We start from the raw sequence: 16,926 nt of genomic DNA, 5'->3' as shown, positions 1-16,926 counted from the left end.
TCATGACTACTATTGATGTAGACAGGGGCATGTTCTCCTCGATCCTCCTTTTTTTTTGCATGCATTTATCATAGAATCATGTACTACGGAAGGAAGCTCTGACGAAGGGTCATCCAGACTCAAAACGTTGGCTCTGTTCTCTCTCCACAGATGCTGTCTGACCTGCTGGGATTTTCCAGCATTTTCTGTTTCTGTGCCACAGAACGAGGCCTGTTTGGCTGATTTTAACTGGGCCGGCCCTCTGCTAGAGTCACCACTGAACTGCACTCTCCTCAAAGTCCCGAAAATGGTTCCTGTCAGGCTACATGCCCTTTCAAAACTTACACTATCGAATCTGACATCACTGCCTGCGCAGGCAGCTCATTCCAGTTCATGACTGAGTAAAAATAATTCTCTCCATCTACCCTTTGGTTCTTTCTCCAGTTAAAGCGAAAGCAATGTCTAAGGGGACCGTTTTTTATTTAAAGTGTTCCCCTATTTTATACTGAAAAAGTCATAAAAACCTCAGCTGATGTTTTACAACCTTTTCCATTGCAAGAGCAAACTAATATTAAATAAAATGGCTGTATCTGTGGAGTGCATCTAATTCCTTGTGACATTGGCAATGTACATAACTGATGTACAGTCATCTTGTGAAAGAGTAGAGGGAACCTTGTGATGTATCTTTATGCACATCTCAAAATGGCAGAAATCATTAAACACATTCTGTTGTACACAATTGTACAATGAAAATGTTCCATTTGTAATCGTACCTGATCATATTGCTTAGGGACACTTCATAGCTCAGCAGTTCAGCGTAGCTTCAATGGAATCTAAGGCTTGTTTATTTTTGATTTGATTTGAAGTTATTTTTGTCACATGTATTAGTGTACAGGGAAAAGTATTCTTTCTTGCGCGCTATACAGACAAAGCATACCGTTCCTAGAGAAGGAAAGGAGAGAGTGCAGAATGTAATGTTACAGTCATAGCTAAGGCGTAGAGAAAGATCAACTTGATATCAGGTAGGTCCATTCAAAAGTCTGATGGCAGCAGGGAAGAAGCTGTTCTTGCGTCAGTTGATACGTGACCTCAAACTTTTGCATCTTTTTCCTGACAGAAGAAGGAGGAAGAGAGAATGTCCGGGGTGCGTGGGGTCCTTGATTATGCTGGCTTCTTTTCCGAGGCAGTGGGAAGTGTAGACAGAGTCAATCGATGAGAGGTTGGTTTGCGTGATGTACTGAGCTTCGTTCATGGCCCTTTGTAGTTTCTTGCGGTCTTGGACAGAGCAAGAGTCATACCAAGCTGTCATACATCAGGAAAGGATGCTTTCTATGGAGCATCTGTAAAAGTTGGTGAGAGTTGTAGCTGACATCCAAATTTCCTTAGCCTCCTGAGAAAGCAGAGGCATTGGTGGGCTTTCTTAATATAGCATCAGCATGGGGGGACCAGGACAGGTTGTTGGTGATCTGGACACCTAGAAATTTGAAGCTCTTCACCATTTCCATTTCAGCCTCATTGATGTAGACAGGGGCATGTTCTCCAATACGCTTCCTGAAGTCGATGACTATCCCCTTCATTTTTACTGACACTGAAGGAGAGATTATTGTTGCACCAATTCACCAGGTTCTCCATCTCTTTCCTGTGCTATGCACGCATCTCTTGGAATAGACTTGAACTCATAGCCTTGAGACTCACAATGAAAGTGCTGTGAGCTAAGCCATGCAGATAAAGGAGTGTTTCAGATACAACAACAAATCAATCACCTTGTATTTATATAGTGCCTTTAATGTCATAAAAAGACCCCTTGGCATATTCTGGGCAAAATGAGACAATCAGCCATACAAGCAGATATTTGGTGCAGATGATCAAAGGCTTAAAGTAAGTAATGTTTATTTATTAGTCACAAATAGGCTTACATTCACACTGTAACGAAGATACTGTGAAAATCCCCGAGTCGCCACACTCTGGTGCCTGTTTGGGTACACTGAGGGAGAATTTAACATTGCCAATGGACCTAACCAGCATGTCTTTGGATTGTGGGAGGGAACTGGAGCACCCGGAGGAAACCCATGCAGACACGGGGAGAACGCGAAAACTCCACACAGACAGTGACCCAAGCTGGGAATTGAACCCAGGTCCCTGGTGCTGTGAGGCAGCAGTGCTAACCACCGTGCCACCTCTGCTGCCCCCCTACTGTGCCGCCCCGCTTGGTAAGAGGGATGGGTGTGAAGGAACATTTTAAAAGATGGGAGAGAGAGAGGTGTAAGAGGCAAAAAGGTTTAGGGAGGGAATTCTGGAGCTGAGGGCTTTTGCAGCTGAAGGCACGGCCTCTCACATAAAACAAATCGCAATTGTACACAACCACATTGATCTAATGCGTATCTTTGTCAATAGTGAGAATTACTGCAGAGTTATGGGGACGTAATTGGGACTGAGATGAATTGCAGGGACAATGCACATCCTTCTCATCCCATACAGAGGATGTGCTGATGTGTCCAATACATTCTGCAGTTTTAGTACTAGATTCATCTCAGAGAAGACTTGAGTTTTACTACACTGATGCAAGATTCGGTCCAAATTCCCATCTTAGTGAGCTTTTTTCAGAACTACTGGCTTGTAATGGTGGCCTTGTTTTATTTACTTCCACAGATCTTCCAACATTTTCTGATAAGCATTGAAGTACGGGTGGGGACACGGAACATGTCTTCATTCTCCTTATTTACAGATTGGATTTAAATCATTTTTTAAATGCAATTTTACTTCCAGCTGAATGTTATTTTGATCCTTCGTTCAGCTTTCAAAACTGTAGGAATCTGGCTCTTAGTTCCATGGATCTCTGCTTAATACAAAACAAAGTAGATCCTACCTTTTTTTTTCCCCCAATAAGAACTACGTGGAGCAAGATTCTTTTAAGGTTGGGAAAGGGATATTAGCATGTGTCCGCTTAAACACTACTGCCTGAAAGTCCTCTTGCTCACACTGGATTGGAATGGAGAACCCGAGGGTGGAGTATCAGAAGAAGGGTGACCCAAAGCTGGAGATGAGGGGGAATTTTTCTCTCAGGAGGTTGCAACGTTTTGAAATTCTCTACCCCAGGGAGGTTGGGTCACTGAATATATCCAAGGCTGAGATTGACAGAATTTTGAAATATTGGGGAGTCAAAGTTGAGGGGAAGAGACAGGTAAGTGGAATTGAGGCCAAGATCAGAGCAGCCTTGATCTTATTGAACGGTGAAGCAGGCTCAAGGGGCCTTTTGCCAACTCCCGATCCTATTTCATCTTTTCTCAACCAATTTTTACACTTGCACCTGACAAATTAGTTTCCGGGCCTTTGTGTTCCTTCAGAAACGTCGATTTAAGAAGACGCTGCAATGGAAATTATGAGAGACTGCAACTTCAATACACTCGCTGACTCCTATTTTTTCACATCGGAAGACATTGTGAAGCAAAATGTTTGAAGAAATCAAGTGAATTAACATTCACTTAAATGAAATATTTATCAAAAAAATATATTTTTCAATGAGTTTTTATATTTGCTTTAGCAATAAATCTCTAATTAGACACACGGGAACTGGGCCTGTGAGATTTGTTGGGTTCACTCTGCATGTTCAGAATTGAAATCTCTCACCGAATATCATGTTTTTATTTTCTGGCTATGTGAACAAATTAAATGAAATTATTATTTTTCTGATAACGCAAATTGCTTTCCGGTATTCACAGAAAATTCAGAAAGAAATGTTAAGGTTAAAAAGTTAACAGTATTCAATTTATTCTTTTTTTAAAAGGTGTAATTGCAAATCAAGAATGCTTTACTTGGACTGTGATATGAAAAGCAATGGAAAGTCATTACTTCCCATTCAATGCCATCCCATTCTTGGTTTTATTCAGCAGCTATGTGTATTACATCTTATATGTTGGGGTTCGGGGTGCAGATGCCCCTTTAAGAGTGCAGGTCAGGTGACCCCTGGGCAATTAGCTCCTCCCAGAGAGCCTGTTGGGCACTCTTAGACCAGACTGTGAATCAGTGCACACCTTAAGTGCACACACTCTGGGGCGACATGGTGGCACAGCGGTTAGCACTGCTGCCTCACAACACCAGGGACCCGGATTCGATTCCCGGTTTGGGTCACTGCCTGTGTGGAGTCTGCACGTCTTTCCTGTGTCTGTGTGGGTCTCCTCCAGGTGCTCCGGTTTCCTCCCACAGTCCAAAGATATGTGGGTTAGGTGGATTGGCCATAATAAATTGTCCCTTCGTGTCAGGGGGATTAACAGGGTAAATACATGGAGTTACAGGGATAGGGCCTGGGTGGGATTGTTGTTGGTGCAGGCTCGATGGGCCAAATGGCCTCCTTCTGCACTGTAGGGATTCAATGATCTTGATGATTAAATAAAGAGCTCCTAGTTTTCAAGTTACCAAGCCTACCTTGTAATTCTTTACAAGATAAGGAGGAACTAAGTCTCCCAGAGGGTGGTGGATTTGAGGAACTCGCTGCCCCATAGCGCGGTGGAGTGTGAATCATTAAATGGTTTCAAGAAAGAGATAGATTATATTTCTGATTTTTAAAAATTGGGTTAAAGGGATAAGGGGAACAGGTGGGGAGGTGGATTTGAGACCAGGGAGAGATCAGCCATGATCTGATTGAATGGCAGAGCAGGCTTTAAAGGGCTGAATTGCCTACTTTTGCTCTTAATTCCGATGTTCCTATCCACATTTAGTCCATAGGGGCATTCATAATACGATGCTGAAAGGGAGGGGAGGAAGTGGGTTACACCCTTGTACTCTGCCATCTGGCTTCCTGATGCGCGATATAACTCACGAGGCTAGAGATGCTCAAGGAAATAAAGGCTTTTATTTACTATTACAATGAAGCTACCATATATAGAACATAGAACATAGAACATAGAACATAGAACATAGAACATTACAGCGCAGAACAGGCCCTTCGGCCCACGATGTTGCACCGACCAGTTAAAAAAAAACAAAAAAACTGTGACCCTCCAACCTAAACCAATTTCTTTTCGTCCATGAACCTATCTACGGATCTCTTAAACGCCCCCAAACTAGGCGCATTTACTACTGATGCTGGCAGGGCATTCCAATCCCTCACCACCCTCTGGGTAAAGAACCTACCCCTGACATCGGTTCTATAACTACCCCCCCTCAATTTAAAGCCATGCCCCCTCGTGCTGGATTTCTCCATCAGAGGAAAAAGGCTATCACTATCCACCCTATCTAAACCTCTAATCATCTTATATGTTTCAATAAGATCCCCTCTTAGCCGCCGCCTTTCCAGCGAAAACAATCCCAAATCCCTCAGCCTCTCCTCATAGGATCTCCCCTCCATACCAGGCAACATCCTGGTAAACCTCCTCTGCACCCTCTCCAAAGCCTCCACATCCTTCCTGTAATGTGGGGACCAGAACTGCACACAGTACTCCAAGTGCGGCCGCACCAGAGTTGTGTACAGTTGCAACATAACGCTACGACTCCTAAATTCAATCCCCCTACCAATAAACGCCAAGACACCATATGCCTTCTTAACAACCTTATCTACTTGATTCCCAACTTTCAGGGATCTATGCACACATACACCTAGATCCCTCTGCTCCTCCACACTATTCAAAGTCCTCCCGTTAGCCCTATACTCAACACATCTGTTATTCCTACCAAAGTGAATTACCTCACACTTCTCCGCATTAAACTCCATCCGCCACCTCTCGGCCCAACTTTGCAACCTGTCTAAGTCTTCCTGCAAACTACGACACCCTTCCTCACTGTCTACCACACCACCGACTTTGGTGTCATCAGCAAATTTGCTAATCCACCCAACTATACCCTCATCCAGATCATTAATAAATATTACAAACAGCAGTGGCCCCAAAACAGATCCCTGAGGTACACCACTTGTAACCGCACTCCATGATGAATATTTACTATCAACCACCACCCTCTGTTTCCTATCCGCTAGCCAATTCCTGATCCAATTTCCTAGATCACCCCCAATCCCATACATCTGCATTTTCTGCAGAAGCCTACCATGGTGAACCTTATCAAACGCCTTACTAAAATCCAGTACACGATCCCAGACTGAGGGGTCCCAGACAGAGCAGTGACCTTTATACCTCTCCCAGGAGGCGGAGCCCGACTGGGATGTACCATAATAACTATAATACAGGTAGAACAGCCCAACCCTAACCCCAACAGTAACAAGTAGAACAACCCATCCCTAACCCCTAACATATATACAGACTCATAGTACTGGCCAGACCCTGGCTCAGTACTACCTGGTGGGAACCAATGATGGTTCACCACACTTCCAAAGACAGAACTGCCTCCCACAGGCTGCCTGATCCTGTCCTGTCATAAAAGGCCCGATTTACCAGGCTCCAGCGTCAATCCATATAAAGGCAAAACACTGCAGATGCTGGAATCTGAAACAAAAGCAGAAAATGCTGGAGAAACTCAGCACGTCTGACAGTATCTGTGAAGCGAAAATAGAGGCAACATTTCGAGTCTGGATGATTCATCCAGCTCTGATGAAGGACCTGCTGAGTTTCTCCAGGATTTTCTGTTTTTGTTCCAGCGTCCATCTACTGTTCTTTCTGGACTTGCTTGTCGTCGTGGGTAAGGCCCGCTCTGGCACCGACAGGACTGCTGGAGCTGCTGTCCGATCACATTAGCCGGCCGCTCCTGTGTGTGGAACTCCTTCCCGCTGAGGGGTGGAACTAATTTGGCCTGCTGCGTGTTATCGCTGCCAGAGGTGGCTTCTTTCAGATGTGTTCGATACTTTTCTTTCAAACCCATCCCAAAAAATCCAACCCCAAGTGTTACCTTCCAATATCAATCCACCAGATTACGCTAACTCCAGGACTAATCTCCCTCTGCTGGATAAATAAGGAATTACATTGTTTTTTAGCATATTTTCACACACTCACACTCATAACTCACACACACACATATGCACACACACATGCACACATATGCACACATACATCAACACACACACGTACACACACACACGCGCACATACATACACACCCATACACACATACATACACACACACATACACACACACACGCGCACATACATACACACCCATACACATACATACACACACACACACACATACACCCACACGCTCATACACACACAAAAACACACTCACACACACACTCACACTCATAAAAACACACATACACATACACACAGAGATAAACACACCTACACACTTACACACACACACTCACACTCACACACACACACCCACACACACAGAAACACACACACCCACACACTCACACATACATCCACACACACACACACATGCACACACACACAGACATACACACACACAAAAACACACACACCCACACATTCACACATACACATACACACTCACACACACACACATACACCCACACACTCATACACACACAAAAACACACACACTCACACACACACACTCACACACACAGACACTCACATACATACACACACACAGATAAACACACACACACATTCAAACACACACACACATACACACACACTCAGACACACATACATGCATACACACACACACACACTCACACATACACACACACTCACAGACACACATACATGCATACACACACACACACACACACACATACATACACACACATACACCCACACACACACACACTTAAATACACACACTCACATACATACATACACAGAGATAAACACACACACAAGCATGCACACATACACACACACACATACACACACACAGATAAACACACACACGCACACACACATACACCCACACACTCATATACACTTAAATAGACACATTCACATACATACATACACATACTCATACGCACACACACACATTTTTCCCTTTGGGGAATAGTGGGTGTAATGACTTTAATGAGACCCATGTAGTGGACCTCTTAGAATACGATCTCCCTAATTAAAGCAGTAAGAGCTTGCCCAATCCGGGGGCCCTGTAGGTGTACATAATATATGGTGTCAGGGTTACAGGCACTCCGGGTTTATACTCTGTACCGGAAACTACCTGTGTGAGTATTGCTGACTATGTAAATAAATCTAAGTTTGATTAAGGGGACCGGCCTCTGAGGAGTTATTCCAGTGGAAGAGTAGTGGAAGGATTCCCGAGATGATTATCAGCCTGTTTAACCGTGCTATGAACATTCATCCCATGGGCAACAATTCAGACTTCTGCTCCAGAGATAGGGGTGCTACCACTGTGCCACAAGGCCACTTAACAGGATTTACCTGAAATGGCCTATAGCCCAGAACTTCTGATCCCCAGGGGTTCATAGTCAGGAGGGAACCTGGAAGCTGCACTGGTGGGAGAGGAGGTGAGGGGTGGGAGTGGGGAGTGGGAGCATCCGGTTTAACGCTGAAGTGCTCCCCCACAGGAAGAGAACAGTCTCCCCTGGTGATTGTCGAGCGGTGTTCATTCATCCGTTATCGTAGCATCTGGGAACACTTCAGCGGTCACGGGCATTCAGCCTCTGATCTTTGGGTAAGCGTTCTCCAAGGCGGCCTTCACGACACACGACAGCGCAGAGTCGCTGAGCAGAAACTGATAGCCAAGTTCCGCACACATGAGGACGGCCTAAACCGTGATGTTGGATTTATGTCACATTATCAGTAACCCCCACAGCTTGCCTCCTGGACTTGCTGGCTGTCCTGTCTGGAGACAATACACATCTCTTTAACCTGTGCTTAATGCTCCCTCCACTCACATTGTCTGTATCTTTAAGATCTGGTTGGCTGTAGGGATTCGCATTTTAATCAGTATTCTGTAACTTGATTTTGTGTCTCTGTGCCCTGTTTGAGAGCAGATTTCCACTCCATCTGACAAAGGAGCAGCGCTCCGAAAGCTAATGGTATTTGCTACCAAATAAACCTGTTGGACTTTAACCTGGTGTTGTTAAAACTCTTACTGGAGGTCTAGCACCAGAGTAAGTACAAAGGAGCAAGTGAACGGTGATTGCCATGCTATGAAAGTTCTGGTCCAGTTATCTTGAGTCTGATTTTGCCCTCACTCAGCACAAAAATAGCAAGGACTTATCTGATTTATCTGAAAGCTGGGACCAATTCCAACATTGCTACTGCAGTAAAGATTGATCTCTTGGTGGATGTCACCTTCCCACCTTATCATCTGCCTTCACTCTCTCTCTCTCACTCCTTATTTACCAAGGAGCCTGTGTTCTTCCCTGCTCCAAACTTTGGAAGAAAGATTTGCATTCATATAGCACTTTCCATCATCACCCTGAGCCAGATTCTCAAGTTGTTGGTGAGATCTAGGTTGGGATCAACAATGTTTCATTTAAAATAAAAAAGAGCTTGAGATTCAAGAAACTTAATAAGTGAAAAAAACAATATCTTTTGAACAAACAAACATAAACTTTACAAGATCAGAAAGATAAAAAATATTACAATATCTATCTGACACTAACATTCTGGGTTACCACTGGATACATGGGAATTGTGATGTGGAGATGCCGGCATTGGACTGGGGTAGGCACAGTAAGAAGTCTCACAACACCAGGTTAAAGTCCAACAGGTTTATTTGGTAGCAAATACCATAAGCTTTCGGAGCGAAGCAAATACCATAAGCTTTCGGAGTGAAGGGGCAGCGCTCCGAAAGCTTATGGTATTTGCTACCAAATAAACCTGTTGGACTTTAACCTGGTGTTGTGAGACTTCTTACTGTACATGGGAATTAGCAGGCAAACTGTGGTTGAACACATCACACTGCACAATAAATGACAAACATGACCAAAACAGAGTCCATGAATTTGTCAATAACCCATTCAGTAAACACTGTGGGACAACCAATCTCACTGAATCCTGTTTCCCTCACGGGAATTTCCAGCCTCCACCTTCAAAGGTCTAATCTGGAAATTCTCTAAAAGCCGTTCCAACCCAGACGGCTTCAACAATAGCCCGGCTCGCAGGGTTTCAATCTCGTCTCCCGAGACTCTGTTCCCCAGATTCCCGAGTCTTCACACAAACACCAACTCACAAGCACAATTTTGGCTCTTCAGCTGTGCTGAGCAGAACATCACTGCTCCAAAGAAATATCTTCACCTGAACAGGCCGTAACACAAAGTCACAAACTTTCCTCTGCCTTCTTCAAGACTTCTCCTGAGCCCTCATTGGTTACCAGATTTGGACACCATCAACACTAACAACATCCACCTCACAGGCTTCAAGCTCTTCTCCCAAGATTCCGTTCCCCTGGATTCTTGAGTAAGCATTCAACCACCTAGTTACAAGCACAACTTCAGACCTTTGGCCCGCCGAGTCAAGCACTTCTACTCCAAAGCACAGTGGCACAGTGGTTAGCACTGCTGCCTCACAGTGCCAGGGACCCGGGTTCGATTCCTGGCTTGGGTCACTGTCTGTGCGGAGTTTGTACATTCTCCCTTTGTCTGCGTGGATTTCCTTCTGGTGCTCTGGTTTCCTCCCATAGTCCAAAAGATGTGCAGGTTAGGTGCATTGGCCATGCTAAATTCTCCCTCAGTGTACCCGAACAGGTGCCAGAGTGTGGTGTCAAGGGGATTTTCACAGTAACTTCATTGCAGTGTTTATGTAAGCCTACTTGTGACACTAATCAATAAATAAACTTAAACTTAAAACAAAGGGGTATCTTTTCCCCAACAGCCTGTAACACTACGTTTATAGAATCCCTACAGTGCCGAAGTCGGCCCTTCGGCCCATCGAGTCTGCACTGACCACAATCCCACCTATTCCCGTAACCCCACACATTTACCCTGCTAATCCCCCTGACACTAGGGTCAATTTAACATGGCCAATCAACTTAACCTGCACATCTTTGGACTGTGGGAGGAAACCGGAGCACCCGGAGGAAACCCACGCAGACACGGGGAGAACGTGCAAGCTCCACACTGACAGTGACCCGAGGCCGGAATCGAACCGGGTCCCCGGCGCTGTGAGGCAGCAGTGCTAGCCATTGTGCCACCGTGTGCCCCTGCAGCCTTCTTCACTTACACTCTGCTCCCCACAACCCTTTCTTTGAGTGTTTCCCTGCGAGTGGAGCTTGCTTCTCTGCTTCTCTCTTTTTAGCTTAACTGGGGCTTTTACCTGTCCTTGTCCCCGCTCTTTGACTCTTTCTTGGTCAGCTCTTCTCCTCAAGTGCCTTGCTGGGACACGAGTCTTCCATGGCACTCCATCCCTTGTTACCTGACCCTGGATTTCCTGTTGTCTTACGTCTCTTCCACAAGCATGCTGGGCCCAAAGAATATAAAAATTGCCGAACTGCACATACGCAGCCTGCTCCCAATCTCCGATTGTACAGAAGATTTGAGGTCCACTGGGAGTTGAGGTTCCTGACCTTCGCTCTCAGCGAGTCAAAGTATAATTTTCATAACATCTTTCACAGCCGTTAGATGTCCCAAAGCACTTTCCAACAATTAAGTATTTTTGATGTATAATACTCTTGCAATGTTGGAAGCACATTGGACAATTCGTGCGCAGCAAGCTCCCAGAACCAGCAATGTGACACTGATCAGATGATCTGTTTGCGTGATGTCAGTTGAAGCTTTTGTCTTCAAAAGAGTAGAATAGAATAAAATCCTTGCAGTGCAGAAGGAGGCCATCCGGCCCATTGAACCAGCACTGATAACAATCCCACCCATGCCCTATCCCCATAACCCCACATATTTACCCTGCTAAACCCCCTGACACTGAGGAACAATTTATGGATTAGCCATGATAAATTGCCCCTTAATGTCAAGGAGGATTAACAGGGTAAATATGTGAGGTTGCGGGGATGTGGGGCTGGGTGGGGTTGTTGTCGGTGCAGGCTCGATGGGCTAAATGGCCTCCTTCTGCACTATAAGGTTTCTGTGATTCCATGATTCAAATTTAGCATGGCCAACCTACCTAACCGCATACCTTTGGAGTGTGGGAGGAAACCGGAGCACTTGGAGGAAATCCACATGGCCATGGGGAGAACGTGCAGACTCTACACAGACAGTGACCCAAGGCCAGAATTGAACATGGGTTCCAAGTGCTGTGAGGCAGCAGTGCTAACCACTGTGCCACTGTGGTGAAGTGGGATTGCTTTCACATCTTCCTGAGCTGACAGGGCCAATCTGTTTAACATCTTTTCTCAGTACTCTGCATCCCCTCAATACCGTACTGGGGTGTCAGCCTCGATTGTGCTGCTTACGCCCTTGAAGGGGGGGCTTGAATCCACAGCCTTCCAGAGCTAAGGGTTCCACAGCTGGCACAGCTGCTTACTACCCGCACATTAGCCAAGTGTATGTGTCCCACGTAATCTCAGACTCCGAATCAAACTGGTATCTATTAAATAAAAAAGATAGCTACATTTCATAACAAGACAGCCCTAACAAGAGTGGCACTTAAACTGTCTGGCTACAAAATATATTTTAGAAATGCACACTTATTAATAGATGTAAAATATAAATGGAGGCCATTGTTAAAGAGAAAGGGTATATGATTCCTGTTGTCTGACAAACTGATGTCATGGTATTCCCCTCTAACCTTCAGTGATTTTCTCATGAATTCTTTTAGCTCATTGATTGGCAGTGCTGTATTTTCTTCCTTTTTTATATTTGGAAGTTTGATTTTTGTGTGTGTGTGCTGCACATTGTTATGTCAGTGCATGTAACTTATTTCCCTGTAATTCAGTACCCTTGACATCAATTATGCTGTGACATTGCACAATCATTTTTCATCATTATGGAGGCCCTCTCACTTGCATAGTCAATGCTGGCTCAGTGTGGTCTTTTTTTATGCATAAAATTGCTTGTGAAAAAAAAAATCTCTGTAGAGTTAGAGATACGCAGAAACAACATTGCCCTTCGGTTCTGGAGTTGTCTGTTTCCTGAACACCAGCTTAAACTAAAGCAGATCATGCATATATTTTTATTTCTTATACCACAAAGATAAAATGATCAGACTGGTTCTGCGCTGAGAGGCCACCCAACGATATTCAGAGTTCAGCATCCAGTTCTGCCACGATGTTATAAAAGGGATATAAAGACCCTTACCCTCTCCCCCCCCAGTCCCATCCCTGTCAACCTATACATTTAGCATGGTCCGTCCACCTAACCCGCACATCTTTGGACCGTGGGAGGAAACTGGAGCACCACGCAGACACGGGGAGAATGTGGAACCGACAAGAAATAGTTAAGGCAAATTTAGATGCATGTAACAGGAAGCTAAATAAGCATACAAGGGAGAAGGGAAAGGAAGGTTGCACCAGTAGAACTGGACGAGGAAGGAGAGGAGGAGACTCAACTGGACCACAAAGGCTGCATTGATTGGTTGAACCGAGTCTGCGTTTTATCTAATTAGAAACCCCAGTATCAGAATCAATCCAGAATCGATTAAACAAAAGGACAGTGACCTTCCTAATGGTTCCTGTTTCGGACCCTCCAAATTCAAGAGGTCAACATCTCAACCTCACTGTCTTCTTCTGAAGACCCAAGTCATAGTATCCAACCAGGCAAAGTACCAGAAAATGGGGTTGGCGAGCCAGAGGTTGTCCCTTCTGCCTCTTTCCTTCTTCTTCTTCTTCTTCTTCTTCATCTTCAGTGATCTGCCTGAATGCAGGCTTGACCCTTCACATCGTGACTGCCACCGCAGGTAGAGCAAGGAGTCAGGTCTCATGTCAACCCCCATCGCAATGGGGATCAATCCTCATACTGTTGGCATCAATCTGGTCCACACTGACCATCCAGCCAACACACCCACCCCCACCCCCATAAGGGGCACAGGAAATCAGAATAGAGTTCAGCGCCTCAATCCGACCCCACAATTCAGATAGATCACAACTGGTCTTTTACCCCACTGCTATTTTCTCATATGACTCCCAATAGGAAGAGGAGTCCAAGTTGCTAGGGCAACATGGACCTTTGCATGCATGTTGTACTCTGGAGCTATGGATGGTGAGGGTAGAGAGACAATTTTATTTCCATTACATGACTGACAAGGAACCTTTTCCCCTCTTAACATCTGGACAGTGGCATAGAATCCCGACAGTGCAGAAGGAGGCCATTCAGCCCATTGAGTCTGCACTGACTGAGCATTCCACCAGTCCCTATCCCCTTAACCCCACACATTTACCCCGCTAAACCCCCTCATTTCACATCTTGGGACACTAAGGGTCAATTTAGCACGGTCGATCCACCAACCCTGCATATCTTTGGACTATGGGAGGAAACCGGAGCACCCAAAGAAAACCCATGCAAACTCCACATAGACAGTCACCCAAGTACGGAATCAAACCTGGTTCCCTGGAGCTGTGAGGCAGCAGTGCTAACCATTGTGCCACTTTGCCACCATATCTTAGAAGGAATAGCAGGCTGATACTTGGTCTGTTTGGCCTTGTTATGAATACATAATACATTTTCCTTCGACTACAAGTCCAGATGTGGGGCCTGAAGCCAGAACTTCTGGCTCGGAGGCAGGGACGCTACCCACTGCATCACAAGGCCTCCCCCCAACATCTTTTAAATACCTTCCATAGGCAAGCACAGGAATTCCCGGGGTAATGTAACACAGGTCAGAAACCTGTTATAACCTATCTCTGCTGTCTTCTTTCTGACCTGTAATTTTGGAAAATAAACATTTCCCCGGCAAAGATCAAGTAGATCAATTTCTGTATCTAAAACCTTCAGTAGAAGAAATCTATCCTGGCCAGCATCCGTCCCTTAATCATCAACATCAAAAACCAAAAGAAACCACCATTCATCCTATTCTTGTCTGTGGGATTAACTGTACATATTCTGTTCATGGCAGCACTCATTACACTTCCAAATGACTCAACACTTTGAGATGCTGCAGACAGACTTGATTAGCTATAAAACAAAGCACTTCTTTATTTCATTCCTCTCTTTTTTGTACTTGCTAAGCACTACTTTATCTCATTCTAGACATTAAATTGGAATCTTTCCGAGTGACACTGTCAGCTGCCAAACTTTTGCCCTCCCTTTGCTACCTGGGGACATGCATTAGGTGTCTGCACATTGCTGCTCTCATTGATGTAAGTTAGGGGCATGGTGGCACAGTGGTTAGCACTGCTGCCTCACAGCGCTAGGGGCCCGGGTTCAATTCCGGCCTTGGATCACTGTCTGTGTGGAGTTTGCACATTCTCCCCATGTCTGCGTGGGTTTCCTCCGGGTGCTCTGGTTTCCTCCCACACGCCAAAGATGTGCAGGTTAGGTTGATTGGCCCTTAGTCTCCAGGGAAATTAGCGAGTGGGGTGATGGGGATAGGGCCTGGTGGGATTGTTGTCGGTGCAGACTCGATGGGCTGAATGGCCTCTTTCTGCACTGTAGGGATTCCCGGGGTAATGTAACACAGGTCAGAAACCCTGTTATAACCTATCTCTGCTGTCTTCTTTCTGACCTGTAATTTTGGAAAATAAACATTTCCCGGGCAAAGATCAAGTCGATCAAATTCTGTATCTAAAACCTTCAGTAGAAGAAATCTATGTCTGAGACCCAACACTGATCATTTCTTGATTCATATTCCTCCCCTCTCTGAACCAATCGGAGGGGATGGCACATTGATTTACCAGATTGATAGCGGGACTCCACGGGTTAAATTACGAGGTTGCATAGACTGGGGTTGCATTTCTTTTCATCTAGAAAGTTAAGGGTGATTTGATCACCTTTTTCCAAACATTAAGGGGATTGGATCAGGAAAGCACCTATTGCTGCTGATTGGGAAATGATGGACCAGGTGAGGCACACTCTTTTACCTCTGGACCTCTGAGGAGTGAAATTAGACACCACCTCCCCATGTAGTAGAAGTTTTGTAATGCTCTCCCTCAAATGATAATTGACATTAGATTAAATGTTAATCTTCAGTGTGAGATTTATGGGGGTGATTTCTCCGGCCTTCCAGTCTTGTGTTTCTTGACAGCAGGAGGTGGCACACTGTTCATGGGCAGTGGGATTCTCTGGTCCCGCCACTGCCAATGGAATTTCCCATTGATGGCATCCCACACCGGAGGAAAACCCATGGGAGGAGGTGCGCGCCGGAGGAAAGCCCATGGGAGAACCCCGCCAGCGTGAATGGCCATAGAAATCCCCCCATAGGTTTTTCATCACCGATCATATGTTTATGGGCGTCATGGTGGCACAGTGGTTAGCACTGCTGCCTCACAGCGTCAGGGACTTGGATTCAATTCCAGCCTCAGGTGACTGTCTGTGTGGAGTTTGCACGTTCTCCCCCGTATCTGCGTGTGTTTCTTCCGGGTGCTCCGATTTTCTCCCACACTCCAAAGATGTGCAGGTTAGATGGATTGGCCATGCTAAATTCTCCTTAGCGTCAGGAGAATTAGCAGGGTAAATACGTGGGGTTACGGGGATCGGGCCTGGGTGGGATTGTTGTCGATGTGGGCTCAATGGGCCGAATGGCCTCCTCCTGCACTGTAGGAACTCTATGATTCTATGAAGTTATTAGGGGATGGAGGACAAAGGCAAACATGTCGAGTTAGGTTACAGATCAGCCACTATCTCATTGAATGATGGAGTGAGCTAAAGGGCCCACGTATCCCTGGGGCAGCATCCTGCTTGGTATCTTGAAGATTCTAGATGATATATCTGTACAAACCCCATTCAAGTTTTTCACAGTTGTAGAAAGGTGAATTGTAAAGGTGAAGCAACTTGCTTAGATTTTGGCACTGAGTGCAAAGCCTTGTGATTTATTGTTTATTTGATATGTGTATTATTGATTCAGCTGGGCCACGAGTGTGTAAGATATTTCTGTAGCAGTAGAGATTACTCAGTCATGCCATTCAAAGGGATTTGACCTCATCTTACCGAACATTGAAAAAGCAATGCAGGGTGGTGAGTGCACAAACGTTGCAGCTCCAATTTAAACTGGGTTTTGGGTGAAACGTAGAAGGGGTGTGGGATGGGTAGGGA

The sequence above is a fragment of the Mustelus asterias genome, chromosome 10, assembly GCF_964213995.1.
Source record: "Mustelus asterias chromosome 10, sMusAst1.hap1.1, whole genome shotgun sequence".
Taxonomy (NCBI): Eukaryota; Metazoa; Chordata; class Chondrichthyes; order Carcharhiniformes; family Triakidae; genus Mustelus; species Mustelus asterias.
The sequence above is the reverse complement of the archived record's forward strand: the minus strand, read 5'-3'. Positions refer to the sequence as shown.